Here is a 5,734-nt window from a genome sequence, read left to right as displayed (position 1 = left end):
GTGAACACCTGAATAAAAAGAGTATTCTATTCCAGATGGGTTAGCAATCCTCCATACATCGGTTATGTTTGTGTTCTCTGAAAATTAATCACATCTCCGGCAAGGTAAGAACCTGAAAAAAAGGTTTCCCCCGATCCCCTCCCCCCTCCCCCCTCCCCCACATAAAACAAACCGAAGAACATTAAAACAAACTTTTAACAAATAACAAAAAGAATGGAAAAACGAACAGACTGCCGACAGGGTACCATCGCCCCGGCGCCCCTGGTGGTAAAAGCATAGTTATTGAGAGTTAATCCAGAGCATGTTGGTCTAATTATCCAAGCAATGCTCAAAAGGAAGCTTTAGCCGGTCAATTATATCATATAGTGCAAATTTATTTGCCAAATGTAATTACTTCTCATGCCTTTGGTTGTTTTGACTATGCTCATCGCCAGTTAGAGTGCTTTGGGTAAAGGTTTGTGAGCAAATACCATTGTTCACCTGATTTAGTTTATTTTATTATTGTCAAATGTACACAGTACAGTGAAAAGCTTTTTGGTTGCATGCTATCCAGTCAGAGAATAGACTATACATGATTACAGTCAAGCCGGCCACTGTGTACACATACATGATGAATGATATCACATTTAGTGCAAGACTAGACCAGGTGCTGACCCGTTGGGGCCGTCCCCCAAGGAATATTCCACCACTGACCCATAGCCCCCAACTGCGCAGGCGCGGATGACGGGTTCCCATTGTGACTCCATAGATCCCTGTTGTGATGCGAGTCACAGCAACCCTCCCCAACTGTGCAGGCACGGCCGGCAAGTGGGAGCGCGTCTGTGATGTTTTAAAAGTTCAAAATGACAATAACTTGTAAAAAATAAGATCAAAGTGAACGCATTTCACTCTCCCTCTTCCGTCCCCTATTCCCCTCCTCCATTATCCTTCCCATCCCTCCACCAGCCCTCCTCTCCTTCCTCCCCTCACCCCCTCACTCCCCTCCTCCCTCTTCCCCCACCACTCCTTCATTACCTCGCCATCCCTCTTCCTATCCCATCCTCCTCCATTCCCCTCATCGCCCAGCACTCCCTACCCCGCCTGTTCACCCTCCCTCTTCTTTCCCCTTTTCTCCTACCCTCCCCACTCCCTCCCTCACCTCTCCTTTCCCTACCCTCAGTCACTCCCTCCCTCCCTCCATAACACCTTTCCCCTCCCTACCCCCTCCTCTCCCATAATCCTCCTGCTCCCCCACTCCTCACTTCCCCCTATCCCCATCCCCCCACTCTCATCCTCACCTCTCCCACTGCCCTCCTCTCCGTCTATCCCCCACTCCCTACCTCACCCACTCCCCCCTACTCTCCCTCTACCCCCCTCCCCCCCCTTCTTCCCCACTCTCCCTCTTCATATATTGGTAATATATAGATAAAGCAAGAAATGTTGCTGCTGAAAAAAGGATTTAGAAGACTGGAGCGTTTCTAATGAACAATGGTAGATCCACTTCTGGGACCCGCATGTAAAGAGTCACTTGGCTTTGGCGCAGTGCATATTACCTTAAATAATCTCCATGTAAGATCACGTTAACTATTTTTGAAGATTAGCGTGTACCATTAATATGTCAAGTGTATTGTTACATGTGTATTCATTTACATAATCGTGTACAATTATATCACAGAGAAGATCACTGGAGATAGGAATGGTAGATTATATTTGGCGTTTTCTGTGCTGCTTCCAATTCCCACAAAGTCTGAATCAAATGACCTGAATGATCCCAATCACAGAGGTAGAATCACTGTGGATTGAGTTGAGGAATTGTAAAGGCAAGAAGACACTAATTGGTGTTATCTACAGACCCTCAAATAGTAGCCCGGATGTAGGGTGTAAGTTGCAGCAGGAGTTAAAACTGGCATATAACAAAGGTAATGCCACTGTGGTGATGGGGGATTTCAATATGCAGGTAGACTGGTAAAATCAGGTTGGTTCAGGACCCCAAGAAAGAGAGTTTGTAGAGTGCCTCCGAGATGGATTCTTAGAGCAGCTTGTAATGGAGCCGACCAGAGAAAAGGCAATTCTAGATTTAGTGTTGTCCAATGAACCAGAATTGATAAGAGAACTCGAGGTGAAGGAACCGCTTGGAGGTACTGATCATAATATGATTAGTTTTAATCTGCTATTTGAGAAGGAGAACGTTAAATCGGAAGTGTCAGTGATGCAGTTGAACAAAGGGGACTATGAAGGCATCAGAGGGGAGCTGGCCAAAGTAGACCGGAAAGGGATCCTAGCAGGAATGACGGTGGAACAGCAATGGCAGGAATTTCTGGGCATAATCCGGAAGATGCAGGATCATTTCATTCCAAAAAGGAAGAAAGATTCTAAGGGAAGTAGGAGGCAACTGTGGCTGACAAGAGAAGTTAGGGGTAGAATAAAACTAAAAGAAAAGATGTATTGTGGGGGGATGATTTTCTGTCTCTACGTAATCCTGTTAGTCTTTGTCCAAGATGGCTGCCGTGGAGGGAGAGTGGACGCTGGCGCGCTTTGGCTGCCGCTGCTCTCTCTTCACATTGTGTTTTTGATTTTCTGTTTTTGGACTGAATTCTGTTTTTAGTTTGTGTCTCTGTGATGTCTTTATTATTTATTTTACTCTGATTATATGTTTATATTCCTGTTAATCTATGTAAGGTGTCCTTGAGATGTCTGAAAGGCGCCCAACAAATAAAATTTATTATTATTATTATTATAACACAGCAAAGAGTAGCCGGAAGCCAGAGGATTGGGAAACTTTCATAGGACAACTGAAGGAAACAAAACGGGCAATAGGGGCTGAAAAGATGAACTACGAAGGGAAGCTGGCCAGGAATATAAAGAAGGACAGTAAAAATGTCTTTAGATATGTTAAGGGAAAAAGAGTAGCAAAGTCAAATGTTGGTCCCATGAAGGCAGACATGGGTGAAATTATTATGGGCACAAGGAAATGGCAGAAGAGTTGAATAGGTACTTCAGATCTGTCTTCACTAAGGAAGACACAAACAATCTCCCAGATGTACTGGAGGACAGAGGATCTAAGGGGATAGAGGAACTGAAAGAAATTTTCAATAGACGAGAAATAGTATTGGGTAGGCTAATGGGACTGAAGGATGATAAATTCCCTGGACCTGACGGTCTGCATCCCAGGGTCCTCGGGGAATTACAGGGGAATTACAGACCAGTTAGCCTGACTTCAGTGGTGAGAAAGATGCTGGAGTCAATTATTAAAGAGGTAATAATATAATAATGGGGCATTTGGATAACAGTTAAAGGATTAGTCCAAGTCAACATGGATTTATGAAAGGGCAATCATGCTTGACTAATCTTCTGGAATTTTTTGAGGATGTGGCAAGTAAAATGGATGAAGGGGTGCCAGTGGATGTAGTGTATCTAGACTTTCAGAAAGCCTTTGATAAGGTCCCGCACAGGAGACTGGTGACAAAAATTAGAGCACATGATATTGGGGGTAGGGTGTTGACATGGATAGAAAATTGGTTAGCAGACCGGAAGCAAAGAGTGGGAGTGAACGGGTCCTTTTCAGAATGGCAGCCAGTGGCGAGTGGAGTGCCGCAAGGTTCGGTGTTGGGGCCGCAGCTGTTTACCATATATATTAATAATTTGGAAGAGGGAATTAGGAGCAACACTAGCAAGTTTGCGGATGATACAAAGCTGGGTGGTTGTGTGAACTCTGACAAGGATGTTAGGAGGTTGCAGGGTGACCTGGACAGGTTGAGTGAGTGGGCAGATGCGTGGCAGATGCAGTATAATATAGATAAAAGTGGGGTTATCCACTTTGGCGGCAAAAACAAGGGGGCAGATTATTATCTCAATTTAGTTAGGTTAGGTAAGGGGGAGGTGCAACGGGACCAGGGCGTCCTTGTACACCGGTCACTGAAAGTTGGCTTGCAGGTACACAAGAAAGCTAATGGAATGTTGGCCTTCATAACAAGAGGATTTCAGTATAGGAGTTAAGCGGTCCTTCTGCAGTTGTATAGGGCTCTGGTGAGACCACATCTGGAGTATTGTGTACAGTTTTGGTCTCCTAATTTGAGGAAGGACATCATTGTGATTGAGGCAGTGCAGCGTAGGTTCACGAGGTTGATCCCTGGGATGGCGGGACTGTCATATGAGGAAAGATGAAAAAGACTAGGCTTGTATTCACTAGAGTTTAGAAGGATGAGGGGGTATCTTATAGAAACATATAAAATTATAAAAGGACTGGACAAGCTAGATGCAGGAAAAATGTTCCCAATGTTGGGCGAGTCCTGAACCAGGGACCACAGTCTTAGAATAAAGGACAGGTCATTTAAGACTGAGGTGAGAAAAAACTTTTTCACCCAGAGAGTTGTGAATTTATGGAATTCCCTGCCACAGAGGGCAGTGGAGGCCAAGTCACTGGATGGATTTAAGAGAGAGTTAGATAGAGTTCGAGGGGCTAGTGGAGTCAAGGGATATAGGGAGAAGGCAGGTACGGGTTATTGATAGGGGATGCTGTAGATTTGGGAGCAACAGCAGCAGGAGATTAGCGAGAGATACGACTGATTGGCTCTAGCCCAAGTGGGAGGAGAGAAGTGAGTCAGTGCCGGGAAAACAGTTGAAAACTGAGGAATTTGGTTTGTAAATTGGTAAATCAGGCAATTTATCAGTCAATTTAAGCAAGACGGCTCTTAGCGAGCGGCAGTGAGTGAGCGGCCTTGCGAGGGAAGTGCCCTGTGAGAAAAGTGTGAGTCTTTGGCGAGGAGGCTGAGGAGAGGAGAGGAGACCACGCAATACGCTTGAGAGGTAGAGACGAAAGAAGGAGATGTCAGGCAAGCTGATTCAGTGCGATGCTTGCAGTATGTGGGAGGTCAAGGACACCGCTGGTGCCTCTGGCTGCTACAAATGCGAGAAGTGCATCCAGGTAGAGCTCCTGAAGGGCCGTGTTGGGGAACTTGAGAAGCAAGTGGATGACCTTCGGTTCGTCCGAGAAACGGAGTCGTTCCTCGTCAAGTCCTACAGTACGATTGTTATACCTAAGGTACTGGAAGAGAGAAGGTGGGAGACAGTGAGAACGGGAGGGAAGCATGGAATGCCAACGTCCCCGGGTGTTGTACCTCTTGTGAACAGGTTCACCCACTTAGAAGCTGTCGGGACAGAAGAGGTGTTTACACTGGGCGGCGGACTGGCTTGTGATGCGAATAGGGCTGTTGAGCCAAAACCAAAAAGGCCTAAGGCAGGCAACGCCATTGTAGTGGGAGACTCAATTGTGAGAGGTACGGACAGGGGTTTCTGCGGCAACAGACGGGATGCGAGGATGGTGTGCTGCCTTCCTGGTGCCAGGATCCAGGATGTCACGGACAGAGTGCAGAAAATCCTCAAGGGCGAAGGTGAACATCCGGAAGTGGTAGTGCATGTCGGCACAAACGATGTCGGAAAGAAGGGGATTAATATTCTGCAGCGTGACTTTAGAGAGCTCGGAAAAATGCTGAAAAGCAGGACCTCCAGGGTTGTTATCTCCGGTTTGCTTCCAGTTCCTCGTGCTGGCGAGAGCAGGAACAGGGAGATACGGGACCTGAACGTGTGGCTGAGGAACTGGTGCACGGGGCAGAGATTTAGATTCTTAGATCACTGGGATCTGTTTTGGGGTAAGGGGGAACTGTACAAAAGGGACGGATTGCATCTTAACAGGTGTGGGACCAGCATTCTGGCAGGCAGGTTTGCCACTGCTACACGGGCGGTTTTAAACTGAATA

Source organism: Amblyraja radiata, chromosome 3, assembly GCF_010909765.2.
Source record: "Amblyraja radiata isolate CabotCenter1 chromosome 3, sAmbRad1.1.pri, whole genome shotgun sequence".
NCBI classification, from domain to species: Eukaryota; Metazoa; Chordata; class Chondrichthyes; order Rajiformes; family Rajidae; genus Amblyraja; species Amblyraja radiata.
This window is presented reverse-complemented; position numbering follows the sequence as displayed.